Source organism: Heterocephalus glaber, unplaced genomic scaffold (assembly GCF_053883595.1).
Source record: "Heterocephalus glaber isolate CG9 unplaced genomic scaffold, H.glaber_assembly_v1.0 deba00001788, whole genome shotgun sequence".
In the NCBI taxonomy this organism is placed as follows: domain Eukaryota; kingdom Metazoa; phylum Chordata; class Mammalia; order Rodentia; family Bathyergidae; genus Heterocephalus; species Heterocephalus glaber.
This window is the reverse complement of record NW_028258471.1, coordinates 953,242-974,336: the sequence shown is the minus strand read 5'-3', so window position 1 is coordinate 974,336 and position 21,095 is coordinate 953,242. Positions and strand designations below refer to the sequence as shown.

Genomic DNA, 21,095 nt, shown 5'->3' with positions numbered 1-21,095 from the left:
GAAGTATATTGAACAGGAGTAGTGATAGTGAGCATCCTTGTCTTGTTCCTGATTTTAGAGTGAAAGTGTTCAGTTTCTGACCATTTAGTATGATGTTGGCTGTTGGTTTTTCTTAAATGGTCTTAATCAGGTTGAGATAAGGACCTTCTATTCCAATTTTCTGCAGCATTTTTATCATGAATGGATGTTGGATTTTGTCAAATGCCTTTTCTGCATCTATTGAGATGATCATATGGGTTTTTTCTTGACTCTGTTAATATAGTGTATTACGTTTATTGATTTACAGATGTTGAACCATCTTTGCATCCCTGAGATAAATCCGACTTGGTCAGGGTGTATGATCTTCTTGATGACCCTCTGTATTCTGTTTACCAGTATCTTGTTGAGGATTTTTGCATCTGTGTTCATTAGGGAGATTGTTCTGTAGTTCTCTTTTTTGGTTGGGTCTTTCCCTGGTTTTGGAATCAAAGTAACACTTGCTTCCAGAAATGAATTTCAAAGTTTTGCTTTCCTTTCAATTTCCTTGATGAGTTTAAAGAATAATGGTGATAGTTCTTCTTTAAATGTCTTGTAGAATTCAACAGTGAAGCCATCAGGACCTGGGCTTTTCTTTGTTGGTAAATTTTTTATTACATTTTCAATTTCACTCATTGTAATTGAGGTGTTTAGAATTTCTATATCTTCTTCATTTAAGTTTGGTAATTCGTATGTATCTAGAAATCTGTCCATTTCTTCTGTGTTTTCCATTTTATTAGAGTACAGTTTCTCAAAGTAGGATTGATGATCCTCTGGATTTCTGGTTGGTCTGTCATGACTTCACCTTTTTTGTTTTTAATTGTATGAATTTGAGCTTTTTCTTTCCTTTTTTTGATAAGGTTGGCTAAGAGTTTATTGATTTTATTTATTCTTTAAAACACCCAACTCTTTGATTCTTTAATTTTTTGTATCATTCTCTTAGTCTCCATTGCATTGATTTCTGCTCAGATCTTTATAATTTCCTTTCTTGTATCAGCTTTATGTTTGTTATGCTCTTCTTTTCCTAGGAGTTTGAGGTTCTGCATTAGGTTATTTAACTTGAGTTCTCTCTGTTTTCCTAATATGGGCATTCACTGTTATGAATTTCCCACATAGAACTGCTTTCATTGTGTCCCATAGATTCCTGTATGTTGTACTGGCATTATCAGTTACTTGCAGAAACTAATTTCTTCTTTAATTTCCTCTGTGACCCATTGGTTGTTCAGGAGGGTGTTATTCAATTTCCATGTGTTTGTGGGTGTTCAGTGGTTTCTTATGTTATTGACCTCCAATTTTATTGCACTACGGTCTGATAATATACAGGGTATAACTTCAGTTCTTTTACATTTACTTAGACATGTCCTATGAACTAGCATCTGATCTATTTTGGAGAATGACCCCTGAACAGCTGAAAAGAATGTTTATTCTGATTTTGTGGGGTGGAACACTCTGTAAACATCTATTAAGTCCATTTGTTCAATAGCTTGGTTCAGTTCTAGAATTTTCTTGTTAATTTTTTGTCTAGAGGATCTGTTATTTGTGATAGTGGGGTATTGAGGTCCCCCACTATAACTGTATCAGTGCTTATTTGGTTTTTCATGTCCATTAATATTTGTTTCGTACAGTTGGGGGCATTCGTATTTGGTGCATATATATTTAGGACTGTCATCTCTTCCTTTTGGATTGTTCCCTTCACAAGGATGTAGTGACCATCTTTATCTCTCCTAATTAGTTTTGGTTTGAAATCTACTTTGTCTGCAAATAAGATTGCTACCCCTGCTTTTTTCTGGGTTCCTGTCATGTGGAAAACTGTTTTCCATCCTTTTACTTTGTCTATGAATTTCCTTTTGAGTTAGGTATGTTTCTTGTATACAACATATTGCTGGATTTTGCTTCTTAATCCATTCTGCCAGTCTGTTTCTTTTGATTGGTGAATTCAGGCCATTGATATTGATAGTTATAATTGATAGATATTGACTCATCCTTGTCATGATCTTTTGCTGTTGTTGGCTCTTTTATTTCATTTTTCCCCCTTTCTCTTTAGTGTCTTACCTTGTCTGGTGGCTTCTCTCTGTTGGGTCGCATGGATTTGTGACCTTCATTGTCTTTTTCTAGGATATTGCTTAGAATTGTTTGCAGTGCTGGTTTGGTGTTCATAAAATTTCTCAGGTGTTCTTTGTCATGGAATTATCTAATTTCCCCATCGATTTTAAAAGATAATTTTGCAGGATGCAACAGTCCAGGTTGGAAGTTATTTTCTTTTAGGGCTTGACATACTTCACTCCAGGATCTCCTTGATATGAGGGTTTGTGTTGAGAAGTCTGCTGTGATTCTGATGGACTTTCCTTTGTAGGTGATTTGTTTCTTTTCTCTAACTGCCTATAGGATTTTGTTCTTCTGTTGCATTTCTGGGATCTTGACTATTATATGTCTAGGCGTAGATTGTTTTTGATCATGGCTAGTTGGAGTTCTATATGCCTCACTTAACTGTATGTCCAATTCTCCAACTCTGTCTGGTAAGTTTTCTACTATTACTTCTGTGAACAGTTTTTTTAATGTGAATTGTACTTTCTCCTGTGTTTTCATGGATTCCTATCAGTCTTATGTTGTTCTTCTTTGCATCATCTAGCAGCTGCTGAATTGATTTCTCATGGTCCCTTACTATTTTTAAGAAATCTCTGTTTTCATGGTCCTTCACCGCAATCCTGTCTTCTATATCTGATATTCTATCTTCAGATTCCCTTAATCTGTTCTGTATGCTTTCAGTGGAGTTTTTAATTTCCTGAATATCTGTTTGAATCTGTTTCATGGATTCCATTTCTTTCTTATATTGGGCGATCATGGTTTCCATTTCTTTCTTATGTTGGGTGTTCATGGCTTCCAGCATATTTCTGAGCTCTTCTATTTTTTTTTTATCAGTTTCTGTTCTAGGGCTTCTAATCATGTCTTTCACTCTGCTCACCATCTCTGTAGTTATCTGGGAGATTTTTTTTTTTTGAATTTTTCTAGAGCCTCATTCATCTCTTTGGTTACTTCCTGTGCTATCAGTTCAGGGTGTCCAGGTGGTTGATTATCGGACTTTTCCACCTCATTTCCCCCAGAATTTGCCTTTTGTGGGGTGGAAGTCACCTTACTTAAATGTCTTCTCATTTTGTTTTTGGTACTGTCCTTGGTTTAGTTCTTGGGTTAATACTTTGAAGTTGCTTATTGTAAGTATCTTTGTTGATGTATTTAGAACCCTTATGGAATGATTGCTTCTCAGAGTTGTCTTCCAGATATAGCTAGCCTTTAGGTTTTGAGTCTCTAATGGCTCTGAGGCTGTCTCATTTTCATTGTACCAGGAAGAACAACTGATTAGATCAATCACAATACCTTAGCCCAAGTGATACAATTATCAACACAACAGCATCAAGTACCTCTTAGAAAATAACAATTTGTGATAGTTATTAATCTATCACTAACTGTGTGAATTAAATCAAAATCCAGGACCAACCCAACATATGTTTATAGTGAATAAACTCTTCAATATGGCAACTTTATCCTTTGGAATGGGGAGTTAGAAGGAGTTGGGGAGGGAAGGATAGGTAGGTAGAAGGATAGGGGAAGGTTAGCAGTGAGGCCAGAGGGCACAGGTGAGAACAGGAAAGAGAAGAAAAGAAGAATGAAGAAGAAATATGAATTAGGCCCAGAATAGGAACAAAAAGGGAGATTAAGAACAATGTGGGACAGCAAGAGAGCAAGGAGAGAGAGAGAGAGAGAGAGAGAGAGAGAGAGAGAGAGAGAGAGAGAGAGAGAGAGAGAGAGAGAGAAGAAAACAGAAAGAAAGAGAAAAATAAAAAAATTTTAAAGAGTAGATAAAGAAGGAAAAAAATTAAAAATAAGAGCAAAAAAATACTTGTAATTTTGAAAATAACAAATAAAAGATAAAAATGAAGGGACTCCTTCAGGGTATGTCTCTTCTGTTGCAATAGACAACGTGGGCAGAAGTGTGCAGTTATAAGTCAATGAGTCTCAGTAAGCCAGTCACAGACCAGTGAGATTCAGGCAGATTTCTTCTGCAAGTCCCAAGTTGAGCTCCCTGTCCTCCTGCAGAGTTGAACTGTGCAAGGTTCTATTGCAGGTTCCATCTGCCTTTCCCCTGGAGATAGTCCAGGTTCTGATGGGAGGTGATGATCCTTCTAACTTACCAATTACAGTGGTCTGGTGTGCCTTTACTGAAGAGATTCTCTTCACTTTTCCAGTGGGCTTCAGTTATCATCAGGGAGCCTGAGAGAGGCCCTCTCTCTCTCTCTCTCTTGTTCACTTCTGCAGTTCAGGACAATGACCTTTATGTCCCCCTCTGCCTCTGTAGTGTGGAACCAGGTAGCTGCACAGCCAAGAGGCCAGAGGTGTGGGGGAGGGGGTTTGGGGGGTGAGGGTGCTAGCACTGTTGTTCTAGGTGCCTTCATGGCTCCACAGGTGGCTGGGGGGCATGTCTGGGGGTCCTTACAAGCCCTTGGTCACAACTGGGTGTAGCCAGCCAGGCAGAGCTGGCTTCAGTCCTGGATGCTCTGCTCCCCTCAGGGCTCTACTGGTGAGGCTCTAAGGGTGGCTCCCTGCACAAATATTTAAGCTACAGATTTGGTTCCTCCTTCTGACAAGTGAGTCTGTTGTGGGTCAGGTTAGGGAGCTGCTCCACAGACATGGTGAGTGTCAGAATGCCTTCTCCCCAGCATCCTGCTTGCCTGATCTGTAAGCTGGAAGAGGTTTGCATGTCTGGCTTTTCTCCCCTCTCTGTCCAGAACACTTATCAAAGTCCCTGGCATCTAGCTAGCACTTAAATATCCATAAATGTATTACAAGGCCAGTTATTCTCTCAAGGAACAATTCAGGAGGTTGCTTAAAGTAAGTTTCCTCTAAGCCACTTTTAATGCTGATTTCCATTAGCAGAGGGTAAAAAGAAGCTGAATCCCAGCCAGAACAGTGGTGTTTTACCTTGTTCTACTTCTCTTTCCTTTTGCCAGCCCCATGCTATCCTGGGAAACAGCAGCTTTCTAGTGCTAGAAGGCAGACTGAGCTTGCAGCTCTTCATAAAAGCCCACACTGGAGGGCATTGTTTCTGAGAATCTGTCTCAGGGCTTGGTACAGCCTTGGTCATGGGTGGGGGGGGGGCATCTCCAGTGCCTGGGTCTGGGAGCTCAGGAGAGCTGACAGTTCCTTGGAGCTAGAGGTGAGGAGGGCTTTCAGATGCACTACTGAGGAAGTGCTTTTCTGCCTTGAACAATCTGCTGATGAGCATGAGGGCCAGGTCCTAGAATGGCTCCTGTTGCCTAGAGCTTTTCCTAAAAGTATCTCACTGAGCATAATGTATACACTTGCTCCTCTTGAAAAATTTTTACACAGTAATAGAGAAAAATACTGAAAAAAGTCCCAGAAAGATAAAAATCATCCCTTTCCTCACTCTTTTATGAATGGCCTCAGAGGCAGGGACACATCTTCCCAGTCTTTCCCTTGTTCAAGTGGCCAATCCCCCTTAGCATGAGCAGAAAAGAGCAGGATTCAGTGTGCTGCAGGTCCTGGAGTTGTCCCTATGCTCCTAGGACAGAAGGAGTTGGCCACCTGGCCTTTTGTGCTCTCTCTATACATGGAAGCAAGGCATTTGAAATCCTTGGTTTAGAAGAATTGGTAAAGTAGCTTCTAAAGACTTTATTTCTTTTTTTCTCCAGCTGTCTTTTTGGAAATTTTGCATTGGTAAGACTTAGTTTTGGTTTGAAATAGAAAACAACTTGGATAAAATTTGTCTTTACTACTTGGATATAATAAAATAGTCTCTGGCTACCTGTATAGAGAACATAGGTATGTGTACCATTTTACGCACATGTGTTACTTTGTATTTTATGGTTGTCATATGTGAAGAAGCATTTATAAAATGGATGCATTAAAGAAGTAATAACTTATGAATTAAAATATTTTTGCTTTTCCAAAGAGTGCACCACTGCATTTCTTGAACTATCTAGCTTTTAGAGTGCATTTTGCAGTTTACTTAATCACTTCTTTCTTTTACAGTAAGTGTGTTAGTGACATAAGTATAAAATTTTTAGTTGTGCTTGCCAATTGGAAAGCATAGGAGTGAAGAGAATGTTCTTTCTTCTATGTGAGGCAGAATTAAATGCCTGAGCCTTCCGTGTGTATGTACAGGGACTTTATTTTATAAAAGTGATCTGTGTGTAACACTCGTATGTAGAATGAGGATATTTACCCTCTGGAATGCTCTCATTTGCCCCTGACCTCTGGGGCTTCAACTCCTGGGAAGGGTGGGGTTCACCCCATGTTCTGGTGACACGGTGCTGCTGTGTCTGCTGGGGCTGCAGGGATGGTAGGAGGTGGGCACCAGCAGCTGTAGCTCCATGTGACCCACATGGAATAGGATGAGGGAAAACAGAGTTTTGCTTTGTTTCAGACTTCATTGCAAAGCACTACATAAATGAAGGATAGCACAATTGTTGACTACAATTCACTGGTTGTATACAATCCTTTTGTCACTGCCTGCTCCTGTTGAGTTGGTCTAGTAAAATATCTTCCAAGTTCAGTCTTGTGTTCTTTGGCATTTAAAGCTGATCCTTTAGGCAATGTTATATTTATTTTTTTGGCTAGTTGATCTATCTATTTGTGACAGTGGGGTGTTGAGGTCCCCCACTACAATTGTATTAGTGCATATATGACTTCTCATGTCTGTTAGTATTTGTTTTATATAGTTGGGTGCACTAGTGTTTGGTGCATAGATATTTATGGTTGTCATCTCTTCCTCTTGGATTCTTCCCTTTACAAGGATGTAGTGTCTTTCTTCATCTCTCTTAATCAGTATTGGTTTGAAATCTACTTGACCTGCAAAGAGGATAGCTACTTCTGCTTTTTTTCGGGTTCCCATCCCATGGAGTATTGTTTTCCACACTTTAACTTTCAGTCTATGAGTTTCCTTTTGAATTAAGTGTGCATCTTGTATGCAGCATATTGTTGGATTTTGCTTCTTGACCCATTCCTTTTGATTGGTGAATTGAGACCATTAACATTGATGGTTATAACTGAAACGTATTGACTTGCCATTACCATGACTTTTTCTTTTTGTTGGGTTCTCCCCCTTTACATTTAATTTCTTGTCATGCCAGATGGGTTCATTCTGCTTTGCTTCCTGGGGTTGTGATCCTCAATGTCTGTTCCTAGGATATTGTGTAAAATTCTTTGGAGTGCTGGTTTGGTATTCACGAAGTTCCTAAGGTGCTCTTTGTCATGAAAGTATCTTATTTCTCCATCCATTTTGAAAGATAGTTTTGCAGGGTACATCAATCTGAGTTGGAGGGTGTTTTCTTTTAGGGCTTGGAATATGTCACTCCAAGCTCTTCTTGCCTTGATGGTTTGTGTTGGGAAGTCTGCTGTGATTCTGATGGGCTTTCCTTTGTATGTGATTTGTTTCTTTTCTCTAACTGCTTGGAGAACTTTGTTCTTCTGTCGAGTTTCTGCAATCTTAACAATTATATGCCTATGTGTAGATTTTTTTTGATCAAGGCTATTTGGAGTCCTATATGCCTCACTTATCTGTATGTCAAGCTCTTTTCCCGTGCTTGGGAAGTTTTCTGCCATTATTTCTGTGAAGAGATTATTTATGTCATCTGCACTCTCTCCTGTTTCTTCATTGAGCCCAATCAGTCTTATGTTATTCTTTTTTGCATCATCTAGCAGCTGCTGGATTGATTTCTCATGTTCCCTTAGAATTCTGAAGCAATTTTTCTTTTCCTGGTCACTAATTGCAATCTTATCTTCTATATCTGAAATTCTGTCCTCACATTGGCGCATTCTGCTGTGTAGACTTTCAATGGAGTTTTTCATGTCCTGGAAATCTATTTGCATCTGTTTTATGGATTTCATTTGTTTCCTATGTTGGGATTCCATCATGTTCCTAAGCTCCTCTCTAGATTTATTAATCATGTCTCGCACTAGGAGCACAATTTCTCCTGTTATCTGAGAAATTATTTCTGATATCATTTTTTCCAGATCCCCTTTTGTTGCCAGTTCGGTGGTCAAGGTGGTTGAGTATCAGAGTGTTCCATCTCATTTCCCTTTGGGGTTGCTGTAGGTGATCTGGAAGTCTGGTTTTGAGACTTTACGTGTTTTCTCATTTCGACTTGGGGGGCCGGCTGTTGGTGCCTGCATGGATTACCTCCTCTGAGCTGGGTGAGGTGGGACAGGGGCTGGGAGCAGCGGTAGGGATGGTGACCCAAAAGCCCTTTCCTGTGGGCTGGGAGCAGCCGGAAGGATGGTGGCCGGGAAGCCCCTTCCTCTGGGCCAGGAGCAGCAGGACAGAAGGTGGCCCAAAAGCCCTTTCCTCTGGGCTGGGAGCAGCAGGAGGGATGGTGACTGGGAAGCCCCTTCCTCTGGACCAGGAGCAGTGGGACGAGGGCTCAGAAGCTCCTACCTCTGGGCTGGGAACAGTGGGACTCAGTACCTTGGTCTGGTGGTCTGGTGTCCTCTGCGCCTTGGTAATGTGGAATCAGGTGGCTGCCTGTCTGCAGCGGGGTGATTTGGTGTCTTCCGCATGACTCGGGACCTCAGTAGGGCATGCACAGACCTGCCTGTCTGCAGCGGGCTGATTCGGCGCGTGTTCCGTGTGACTGGGGACCTCGGCAGGGTGTGGGCCGACCTGCCTGTCTGCAGTGGTGTGATTCGGCATCTTCCGCATGACTCAGGACCTCTGTAGGGCATGCACAGACCTGCCTGTCTCCCTGGTTCCATTCTTTTGCTGACAAGATGGTAGGCTGAAATTTTTACTAAGAGAACTATTGTAACACTGTAGTGTGAGGTTCATTTTGCACACAGTGAGCAGTACAGAAAGAGATTGGAAAACTAGAGGATAGGTTAGAGTCCTCCCACCCCATCCAGGGAGGGAACTATCAAGGACTCTCAGGGGAGACACAGTACTCACAGAGCCAAGAAAAAGTGGATCCTCTGGTACTCCCAAGGAAGGAGGCCAGCCCGGCTAAAGTAGGTGATGACCGTGGCCAGGAGGTACTGATGGGAAGAGAAGAGGACAGTCAAGGGTGGGCAACCTGGAGGAGGAGGCATGAGGGGACAGGGATTGGGAGGGGCAGCAGGGCTTCACTCAGAGAAGAGAACCCAGGTTATTGGGGCAAAGTCAGGTTGTTGGAGGGGTTTTTTTTGCAACTGAGAGCATCCAAGAGAATGGAGGCCATTGTGCCTAGGAACGCACTTCCACAGGTGTCTTTCAGACAGGGCATGGAGGTCATTTGGATGTGATTGGGGTCCCTTCAGTTAGAGCAAATAGGTTCCCCAGAGCTAAGCAAGGGAACAGCAGCTTCAGGCAGCACTAGCCAAAGAACTCATATTGAGGAAAGACCCTGTCCTGGGCTCAGATCCCAGAAGATCCAGGTAGAGGATGGTGTACTCACCCAGTCTGGAAAGACCAGCCAGGCCCAGAAGGGAGTCAATGTTCAGACCTAAAGGGACCTTGAGGGTGGGTAGGTGAGAAATGAGCTCTAAAGAGGGACTGAGAGAGGACTGCAGGGTTGGAACTCTGCCCTCTCTATGCTTTGGCCCAGTGACAGCTCTTCCTAGGGTGTAAGGACCTCACCTTATCAGATGCTCAGAGGTTCATGTCCCAAGCCAGGAATCTTTTGACAACAGGATCCTCTGGGAAGAGAGGGTAGCATTAGGTTGGTACCTGCAAAGTTATTACCTCAAGCAAAAGAACATGGAGTAAAATGATATCTGCCTGGGAGATGGTGCTGGATTTTATCAGGCTAATGGGAAGGGGAGGAAGAAGTCTCGCCTCATTCCTGAAATGCCTTCAAGAGCAACTGTGAGTCCTGGGTAGCAGCAATATTAGCCAGGTTAGAAGAATAGAGCAGGCTGGGGTGGCCTCCCCTGGCACATGAAGGCACCACTTCAGAGGTCAGAAGTCACATAACTCCTTTTCTTTGTGATGGTCACATCCAGGTGTGACCATGACCAAGTTGACCCTTAGGTGCTGAAACTATTTCCATTCAGGAAAGTCAACGATTGGCCATGTTGGATCCAAGCTTTATGCTCCCACATGAGGACCTATTTTGAGGTATGTGTCATAACTGTCTTCTATGTGACTGGAGAGGGATGGCACTGGAGTCCCTTAGGAATGGAGAAGAGAGCTTATGTTCACAGAATGCTCCCTTCCATGAGTGAGGGATGTGCCTAGTTGTCTCCTGTCTTCCTAAATAACCCGTTTGGAGGTGCTGTGAAGGTCCCCTTACCCAGCAGCCTAGTGACGGCTGCGTGGGGCTCAGGCAGCACGGATGACAAATGTTTCATCTTCCTTTTCTTCTTGAGGCCACAAGGCTTCTCTGTGACACCCATGTGTGTAGAGGGTACAGGGCTTAACCCTCACAATGGTTCCTGTGGCTCCTCAATGAACAGGGACAGATATTCTCTCCACCTTTTTTGAGGTGGCAGCCTGATGTTTTCCCTGGGGGATAAGGTAAATCAGGAGCCTAAGTTAAAGCAGCAGGAACCTCCCCCTCCTCATCCTCCTTATACATTGACCACTCCCTCTACAATTTGTGGCCAGAAGACTGAGGTGGGAGGCTGGGCTTCCCCTCTAGAGCTGAGTGAAAACCCCCTTGATATTACTTTTCCTGCTCAGCCTCTGCTTCCAACTCTGAACAAGAGGAGCCCCTCTGCTTCTTCTGGGCAGGCCTCTGAAGCATAAAGTAGGGTGGTACTCCAGTGACTCCATCATGCACATCCAGCCAGTCCTCCTGCACCTCCTCCTCCTCCTCAGACACTGGGGACTGGTCTCTCTTCCTCTTCTGAACACAGGCCACTGGTGGAAGACTGGAAAGAAACCCAGGTCCAATGGGCCACTTCTGCCTTTGGAATTCAGCCTTTAACTGTCTCAACCCAGCTCCATCCTTCCATAAAAACCCCAAATTTCTTCCTCTGCCTTCCCCTTAAAGCCATTGTTCCATCCTTAATGTTTTCTGATCTCCATTTTAACCTAATTCTCCTTCCCACTGTCCCAACACATGATGCCTACAAACTCTTGTTCTTATACACCCTTTCACTCCTGGAAGGCACAACCTCTGCTTCAGTCACCCTTTCACATACATGTTGCGCCTCATGTCCAGCTTGCTAGGTTTTCTATCCATTACCCATCCTTGTCCCACCTCCTGGCTTTTCTTTCTCCGATTTTTGCCTTCTTGAATCACTACTTCCTTCATTTGTAGTCCTTCCTCTTTACTGGTTACCTTTGCAGACCTCTTTTATCTCCAGCCCCCTTACCTGATTGTCCTGGGATCTCATCATGCACTATCACTACTTCCAGGGAATATACTAGAGAGATAGGCTGTGGACTGTGGTCCCCAGACTGGGAAGATGGTTCCGTGGTGGCCATGACTTCTCTCAAATGACTTTGTTTCCTCCCCAAAACACAGACTCTGGTCTGTCCACATTCAGTTAATGTAATTCTGTTGAACCCAAGCCACTCTTTTTTAGAGTCAGGTCATGAGTCTCCAGTGGAGAACAGTTCAGTGAAGCAGCTTTTGCTCCCTGGGCTGCCAACTGCCATTTGGATTTGAACTGTCCTATCAGGGAGGTCAGAATCCTATGAGGTCATCATGAATTCCAACCTGGCAATAGTTTGAAGGAAAACATACCTAACTGCCAGACTGGACATGGGTCTATGGCATCTCCTGCCAGGTACCCAAACTCTGTCCATCATTCCAAAGTCTCCTTGTGTCTTCTATGTTCCTCTCTCTTTTCTCAACACATGGCATTTTATGTTCACTGTCATCTCCAACCATGTGTTATCCTGCTAACCTCTGTGCTTTTCATCTTAAGAGTATAGACTGTTGGGAGAGGCAGTATAGTAGTCAGGATATTTAGGGAGATTGAAAATGACAACCTCATCAGGAGGGCATAGGCATAGACAAAAGATCTCAGGGGCACTGACTTTTTGACTTAAATTTTTCAGTTTGGGCAAGCTCTTCTCCCCAGTTTTCAGTGGTCCTTTCTGTGTTTAGGAATATGTACTGGGGCACACATTCCACCTCTCTTGACAGACAGAGTGGTTGTAAGGAAAAATGAAACCCTAAATGTGGTTCATTTTCTAGAGGAAACAGTTATACACTGAGTTGAAAATTACTGACAATTTTTAAACTGCCTCTCAATATTCATGCATTTGCCAGGTCTCTGGGCAGATGGTGCCTTGAGGGAGATAAAAACAGTAATGTAAACAACATGATCTTTTCTCTTAAAAGTATGAACCAGAGAGGACCTCCATCTTAAACTCTAGTTCAATGTAGATAACTCAACTTTTTTTTCTGTTGAGCACACTGAGTTATAGAAAATATTTGTTCAATTTAAATATTTGGAACATAGCTGCAGACCAAAGATACCTTATCAATGGCCAAGAACTTTCTGTTGCCTACACCCTCTCCCCTCCCACTCATTCTTCTCCTCTGCAACTCTTCAGGTCTTTCCCTCACACTGCCCAAACTAGCCAATTGGGATAGACTGTAAACCTTCAACCCAACCAATGGGGAAAAGGTCAGTTACTTCTCCTAAGTTAGGAATAAAGGGGGCAACCCTCCTTTTTCCTGCACCACAGCTGGCTCATGCTTGTACCCTTCTATAGAAGTTAACTTTAAACTGCTTTGTTGGTCCTTCCTGTGTTGCTGTTTCTGAATGCATTCTTTCAAGCATTGTCAATTTGAGTCTGAGGCCTTATTTCCAACAATTTTGTGCCCAATGTGATGCCCCACCTCATTAGGGCATGGGAACTCACTCCCAGAGGAGATTCATCCAAAACCCTAGCTGCATAATCATACCACAGTGATATATGTGCACCCATGTTCATAGCAGCACAATTTGTGATAGCTAAAATTTGGAAACAACAAAATTGCCCATCACCTGGAGTCTGGATAAAGAAAATGTGGGGGTTTTTTTATAAGTGGAGTATTACTCAGCCATAAAGAATGAGAATCTAGAGAAATTTATAGCTCAATGGATGCACATTGAGGCGATACTCTTAAGTGAAATAAATTGGACACACGTGTAAATGCTTACTAGTTTCTCTAGTGTGAGAACCTGGAAGTGTAAATAAGGACTAAAAGGTATAATAGGTAAGGTGAAATAGGAAGAAAAGGTGCAAAGGGGAAGGGAAAGTGGAAGGGGTAGGGGAAAAGAAAGAAGGGAATGGAATTAATATGAGAAAAAGAAAAAATGGAAACAAAGTCTTTGTAGATAGGGAGGGGTGGAGGAGTTGAAGGGAGGGCAGGGGAATGGGGAAAAAATAAGAACCAAGATGGATTATGTAAAGGTGCAAATTTCCAATGATGAATGGCATTGCATTATATACCATAAATGTACCCAAAAAATTAATAAAAGAAAAGAAAAGCATTGTAGAGCAGGCTATAATGTAGAAAAAACCTTGAAGAAAAGGCTGACTGGATGGCCAAGCTGTAGCTGCTGCTGGGTTCCCAGTCCTGGATTTTGGAGCTAACTCTGTGCCTGCAAAGCACAGGAGACAGTTGATTTGGCATTCAAGCTTTGACTGCTATTATGTTCCCAGAATCAATCTTTACACCCCTTGGGCAAAACAATGACTGCATAATCACTTTCGTGTTTTCATAGGCAGATTGTGTTTGATCCATGTGGTGAGTGTACCTGAGAATGAATACTCAGTTGGGATGTGAAGCATTATTGAAGCTGTGCCCATCAGTGGGCACCTTACTGAAGCCAGGCTCACTCAGTAAGAGGCCAGCCCTAGTCCCACTCAGAAGCAGCCCAAGTTATTGGTTTTTTATTTTTTAATTTTATTGTATTTTCTATATAATGTGTCTATTAAGAGGAGGCTCATGACCTCTTCATTCCTCCAGATTGCTTTCCTATTATGTTGTGACTGAAAAATTCTAGAGGTACTTGAGAGAGGACTTAATGCAGTGAAGATCAAAAGTGTTCTGACAATAGGGCTACACAACCCTTCTGAGAAAAAGATGCCCTAAAATCAATGGCCTTTGTTTCTAGGATACAAGCCTGACTAAACAGACTTTAACTATTTCCATGCTGTGAAGTGGGATGAAATATGTCCTTCTCCATCTTAACCTTCCTAATTTCAGCTTCATTTGACAAAGCTCTTGTCAAAGTAATCTGTAGAAGAAACAAGAGCAGCATGTCAAGTCTTGGCAATGCAGTGCTTCTAATGTAACTTGGCCAATGATATCCTTTTAAGAGAGAAGTTGACAGCCATTAGAGGAACAACAGCATAACACAAAGGAAAAAGTGGAATATGTGAAGCATGTAATGCTGATGGCTGGCTGGGAGTTGGAGTAGGACATAGTATTGGCATGTTTGGAGAGAAAAACACTGAAAAATTAACACTTGTTTATGTATACCTTGCCTTTTTCCAGAGTGGGTTGCACAGCAAGCTGATTTCCTGCACAAGTGTAGGGGGTAGCTCTATCCTTAAGCTAGTTGCTGCAGACTGCAAGATGCAGACTGCATGCTGCCAGACAGCATGCTGTGTGCTGTCATTAGAACCAGGCAGAGAAAACCAGGAACCTGGACACTACACTTCTGTTCCCACTGGCAGATGATCTATGGAAGTGCCAGCAGTAGGCTTGGAAAGATTTTAGATTTTTTACCTCACCTACACATATGGGACTAGAACCAAATAAAGAGATAGAGAAGAGTCCAGTCCCAAGGAAAACAAAAGCGCCTTCCTGGTCTCTAAGTGGAGGCTCTTCCCTCAGTTAATCACATACTGTGTTCCAATGCTAGACACTATGTTCTAGCCCCAACTATCCACTAATCACAATTGATATTTGGGACCAGAACTGAACTACCCAATGTGCATTACTTGCCCTGGCATTGAGGCAAACTGACCTGCTTCCTTTATATTTTCACAGCATCAACTCAAATAAATTAGTATTCTTGTGTCAGCTGACTCCTTGGCAGTAGGAAACACACATACTGTGAGAAGACAGAAAGTGGGAGAATAGTTTAGAAGGAGTGTGAAGAGACAGGTGGAAGAAGCATTGCACAGTTTGTTAAAATGTGAGTACAGGCACCACTGAGTTCCCCATTCTCTGAAAACTCCAGATGATAATGTTCTAAAGGCAAGGATGAGAGAAGCCAAACTGTTTCACATTGTATTAGGAATGACAATACTGTGATGCCTAAGGTTTTTTTACAGACTATTTTGAGAATTAGTCCTCTGGTGGGGTATTTTTTTGTGTGTATATGTTATGAATATATATATATATATATGTATGGGTGTGTGTATAGCATATATATATATATATATATATATATATATATGACTTACCCACAAAACCCTGTTGTATAAGTACTATTTATGGCCCTGAAGATGGAAACTAATATTACAGCACACACATAATATATAACAACCCTCATCATTTGCATGTTATAAAATTTTTTGCATCTAACCTAGTTTCATTCTTACATGTTAGGTGTTGATGTATTGTTCCTGTCCTATTAGGTTAAGAAAATTTCATTACAAAATTTCTTGTATCATCATGCTTCAAAGAGTATGGAATTTTAACATTACCATTCTTGCTTTAAGCTAAAGCTTCTCTAATCTTTCTGCTAACAACATGCCACAGAGTGCTAGTTGCCTTCCAATATCCAGTTATCTCTTCTGACTTTGTCATCTAAAATAATAGGGTCATGTTTTCTAAGCTTCATTTGCAATAATACATGGTCATATCACTAAGTTTTGTGGCAGTGATGTGTGAGTGCCATGCTGTATGAATGTTCTAAAAGATCTCTCTGCTTCATTCTGCTGTCTGGAATGAAGATACAATAACTGGAGATCAGTAGCCAGCTTCAACTGTGAGGGTGGCAGTGATAGGTGAGAGTGTATATTGACACCCAGGTAGAAGGCAAGATTCCTATGAAGAGGACTGGAAACCATCAAGGCAACACCACTTAAACAATGTGTGACATGTGCTAAGAGCTCAGCACATTATTCAATGAGTTGATGAGTGAGTGAGTTTACTCTAGAACCTTTTAAGCAAGGTCTCCACTTCTTGCATATAGTCAAATTCTTTAAATTCCAATCACATGGTTTCTATTTGGTTCCATTTGCTCTCCCAGACATGTCACTCTCACAGAAGGATAAAGATTTTTCACTTAGAGTTTTCTAATGTTTCTTGCATATGAAATGGTTTCAAATCTTTGTGTCTGTTGTTAAATGCAGGTATTGTTTTGTAACCTGATCTTAGACACTTTCTCAAGGCCTCATCTACAGTGGTGTGTGACAACATTCCTAGATCTTAGGAGAATATCATCATCATGGAAGGCAATCACTAGGTGCTGAAGGTTTAGGATGATGTTGTTTACTGTATAGTCTTCCATTCATCTATGCTAACTTAGATTTTAATGTTGTATCATTGGACCAGGGATTTAGCTCAGTGGTTTTGCGACCTGCTGCACAAGTGCAAGGACCCGAGGTCAATCCCCGGTACCAAAAAAAAAAAACAGGTAAGAAATACTGTATCATTCTTTTGTCCCCAACCTCATTTAAGTGTTTTCAATGGAATGAATCATCCCTGCTTCCCTGCCTTTACAACTGACCTTTCCTTTCTGTGAAGTTAGGTAATGTTCTGACACATTTTGTGGCCTGTTCCATGGTTATTTTTGTAAATGTTCACACTGTTTGCAAATACATATTATTTTCTTACTTTCTTTGTGCTCTTCCCAACATTATTACTGTTGGATTTGAATAGGTGGGCCATCTTCTGCTTTTGTGACACAAATGTTTATACTTTACCCCTTGATTTTCCACAAATTCATCTTCAATTTAACCACACTTGATAAACACATTACCACCAAGCCTCTATCTGTGAATTCTGCATCTGTGCATTCAACCAAACATGGACTGAAAATATTTGAAAAAATTCGATGTGTACTGAATATGTACAGACTTTTCTGCCTGTCCTTATCTCACAGACAGTACCATATAGTGTCATTTAACATAGCATTTACATTGTATTATGTATTATAAGTAATCTAGAGAAGACTCAACATATATGGGAAGAAAAATACAGATTAGTGTACAAATGCCATGCTCTGTTCTATAAAGGACTTGTGCATTGCTGAACATTGGTATCCACAGAGGATCCTGGAACCAGTCCCTTAACTAGTCCCATCACAAGGGATCAGGAGAAATATGGAGCTTCTTTGAAATGTAGACTTCTCTACACATAATTGATTCCTTTTTTTTCCCATCCTGGGAACTGACCACAGGGCATCATGCATGGTAGGCAAAGACTCTACCACCAAGCTCCCTTCCTAGTCCTTTTTGTATGTATGTGTGCATGTATGTATGTATGTATAATACAGGAACTTACTAAGGTCCCCAAGGTGGCCTTCACCTTGTGATGCTCCTGCTTCGGGATGCTAAGTAGCTCTGTCACTAGCTTGTGTCAACAGTCCTGGATATCATTCTTTTTTTCCCAATGAGATTCGCTGAATAAGAGCTGAGTAAAATATAGAAAAAGTCAAGATCATTAAGGGAAGCATTCCTAAACTTCTCCACTAGAATCTTCATCATCTTGTTTTGAAGTGGCCAATCCTGCATATAGCACATATCATCTCTTTTCTGTTTCTTCTTTTCTTCTCCTTTTCTTTCTTCAAGCTCTTTCTCTTTTTTACTCAATTTATTCAGTAAACATTAAATTGTTGAATTAATAAGCTGTCTCATGACAATTTTGTGAATGGGACAAGAGCCTGGAAGTACTGGGCACCATACTGTGTATCAAAAAGCAGAGAATATGTGTCCCCAGTACATATTCCTAAACACAGAAAGGGCCAGTGAACATTGGGCAAAATAATTTGCCCCAAAGGAGAGATTTGCTTGAAATTTCTCAGTCAATAAGTCAATGCTTCTGGCATTTTTTTTTGTTACACTTACCACCTCCTGTTGAGGTCTAATCATTTCTGCTCTCCCAAAATGCTTTTCCTACTATGCTTCTTCTCCCATGTGCTTATACTCTGAAGATGGAAAGCATATAAGGTAGGATGGTCATATTTCCTTGGAGTTGACAGTGAACAAAAAATAGTATCCATTGAGAAGTGAGAGAGGAGCTTAGAGGCCCAGAGGGACATTAGTGTGATGGATAGAGTTTGGGTCCCTGGCAGGTGATCCCATAGACCCAAGAAACCCAGTCTTGTCCTTGGGTGTATTTTCCTAAAAACTGCTTACTGGGTGAGAATGGACAATGACCTCATATTTTCTGAACTTCCTGATCAGAACATTCAGATAATCTCTTGTGATATTAGCAGCCCAGTGTGCCACAGCTGTTTCTCAGGAGTGTTCTCCAGTGGTGACTCCTATCCTGTATGGAGAAGAGATAATGTATTGGGTTCCATGAATGAAAAAAGCAGGGTGTGAAACAGATGAGTGTCTGTGTTTTGTGGAGAGGCATAAGGCATTTGGAAGAAGTCAAGGCCACTTTTTATCCATGTTCCCAGACTGTGTACCAGAGCCCATAGGCTACTACCCCAGATACATCCAGGAGGTGATTATCATGATGATGTGATCCCAGGAAAATCAAGTGAGGGTACTGAGGACAAAAGTGGTCTTTGAAGGTGAACAGTAAGAAGCAAGGTGGCTGCAGAACAAGAAAGGAGGGACTTGGGAAGGCATACATGGGGAAAAGAAAAGATAGGGGTTTGACAAGGATGGGCAATAAATGGAAAACTTGCAGAGCAGGAAGAGTTAGGAGATGAATCCAAGCATTGACAGGGAAAAAGGCGTCTCAAGCACAGTGCCTTTCCCCCAGGAGTGAATGGGTGTAAGTGTGAAGGAGTTCATAGGCACAGTGGCAGGAGGCAGTAGCAAGAAGAATTGGGATGTGATGTAGATCAGCAAAGGTTAAGGATGAAACAATGCATGGGACAAGACTGGAAGAAATTCATGGATTATCTGGAAGGAGGAAGTTGGGTTTAGAGAGTCAAAGGCTGAATACCAAAGACAGGAGCTGTACCCAGATGTCAGTATGTTTCCTCAGGCCAGGTGGTACCACATGGCCTCCCACCTTGGGCCTGCGTTCAGAAGAGGAAGAGAGACAAGTCTTGAGAGTCTGAGGAAGAGTTGCAGGAGAATCTCATGGGTCTCTATAACAGAGTTCTTGGGCTAGTTCACTACTTCCTGTCTCAGTTGCCTGCCCAGAAGAAGCAAAAGAGCTGGTTCTGAGAATCATAACCAGCAGTGGAACAGGAGGAGGATCACCAGGGGTGTTATGACTCAATCAGAGGGACATTTCCAGCCCCCCCATCTGGGTCCACTGGCTTCCAAAGGAAGATGGAGTAGGAATCAGTGTGAAGAGAAGGAGGAGGAGGAGGGTCCCAGTGACTTGAAGTAGCACTCAGGAAAAGTCTCAGGCCCCATCTCAAAACAGTTGGAGGAATTATCTCTTTGTGGCATGAGGACCCACAGAAATCATTGGCATAGCTAAGCCCTGTGATTTACACACATATGGGTATCATGGATAAGCCTTGTGGCCTCAACAGGAAGATGAAGATGAAGCACCAGTCCTCAGTGTTGCCTGAGCACCACACAGCCTTTTCCAGGCTGCTGGATAAGGAGACTCCACACAGCATTTCCATCCATTATGTAGGAAAAAGGAGATATCTGGTCACCCCTTTCACCCATGGAAAGGAGTGCTCTGTGAGCCTTGAGCTCTCAATTCCTGGAGGATTTGGGCACCATCTCTCCTCAAAACATAGATAACAGTCCTGTGACCATCATAGTAGAATATGACCTTGATGCTTTCTGCCTTTGGAGTGTTCAATTCATGTGCCTTGAAAGGCCATCACTGTCTGCTCTAAGGTCCTAACCAGTAAGATAGTTGTTGCTACCCAGGCTCTTGCTCTGTTACTCTTCTAGGGATCTCATGTATGAGCTCCTCCCCCCACCCAGTGCATGTCATTCTTCTTCCCCATCCATCTGTCCCAAACCACAACCATTTTGCATGCAGGTGAGGTTCTGATCCCCATCCTTTCAGCCACAAAAAAAAAGAAACTTTTCCAAGTCCCAACCTAACACTAAGCTCTCCTCACAGAGGATCCTATTGTCAAAAGATTCCTGTCCTGGGACATGAACCCAAGAGCATGTGGTAAAGTGAGTTCCTTCTCCCCTAGGATGGGCTGTCACTGTGGCATAGCATGGGGAAGGCAGACTTTGAACTCCACAATCCTCCAGTCCTTCCTGGGAGCCCCAAACTCATCCTCCCACCCTCAGGGCCACTTCAGGTCTCAACACTGTCTCCCTTCAAGATCTGGCTGATCTTGGCAGATTGGATGGGCATGCAGTCCTCTCCCTGAATCCTCTGGTATCTGAGCCCAGGCCATGAACTCCCCTGGATTTGGCTTCTTGGCTTGGGCTTCCTGAAATGCCTGGTTCCTCCCCATAGCTCTGGGAAACCCATTTGCTCTAACTGGAAAGACCACCTTCTCATATAAACGACCTCAATTCCCTGTTTTGACAGAGACCTTTGAGAGTGTCATCCTGACTATAATGGCCTCCCTTCTCCTGAATGCTCTCATTTGCAGACAATCTCCAACAATCTGACTTGTGGCAATGAAACAGGTCTGATATTGGGGTCTCTTCTCTGACAGAAGCCCTGCTGTAACCTCTCAGTCCTTGTCCCTACATCCCTCTGCTTCCTGGTGGCCTGCCCTCTTACTATCCTCCTCTCTCCCCATCAGTACCTCCTGGCTATGGTTACTGCCTACTTCAGCATTGCTGAAATGTATCAGCTACAGTATGACATTCCAAGACTAATTGGATAGTAACATACCCTAAGACCCAATTATTTACTAGCATTAGTTCTAGAGAAGAAATCTGCCAATATGGTGTAAACATTGAGACAGTCCAGGTATTGACTTGCAGCTAATATAAACCAAATGCAACAAGTATATTTCTGCAAATGGTAGAAAAGAATTGAACAGTAATTTTACAGAATTAAGTGCTAATGAACAGTGCTGCATCATTATGGTATTAAAGATATAGGGTACTGAGAATGGAAGAA

General features: G+C 42.3%; 1 pseudogene; it reads left to right on the top strand.

Annotated features, from left to right (window-relative positions):
- Positions 1 to 20,856, top strand: part of LOC147820883 (ankyrin repeat domain-containing protein 26-like) — a 99,541-nt pseudogene extending 78,685 nt beyond the window's left edge.
- The last annotated feature ends 239 nt before the right edge of the window (positions 20,857 to 21,095 follow it).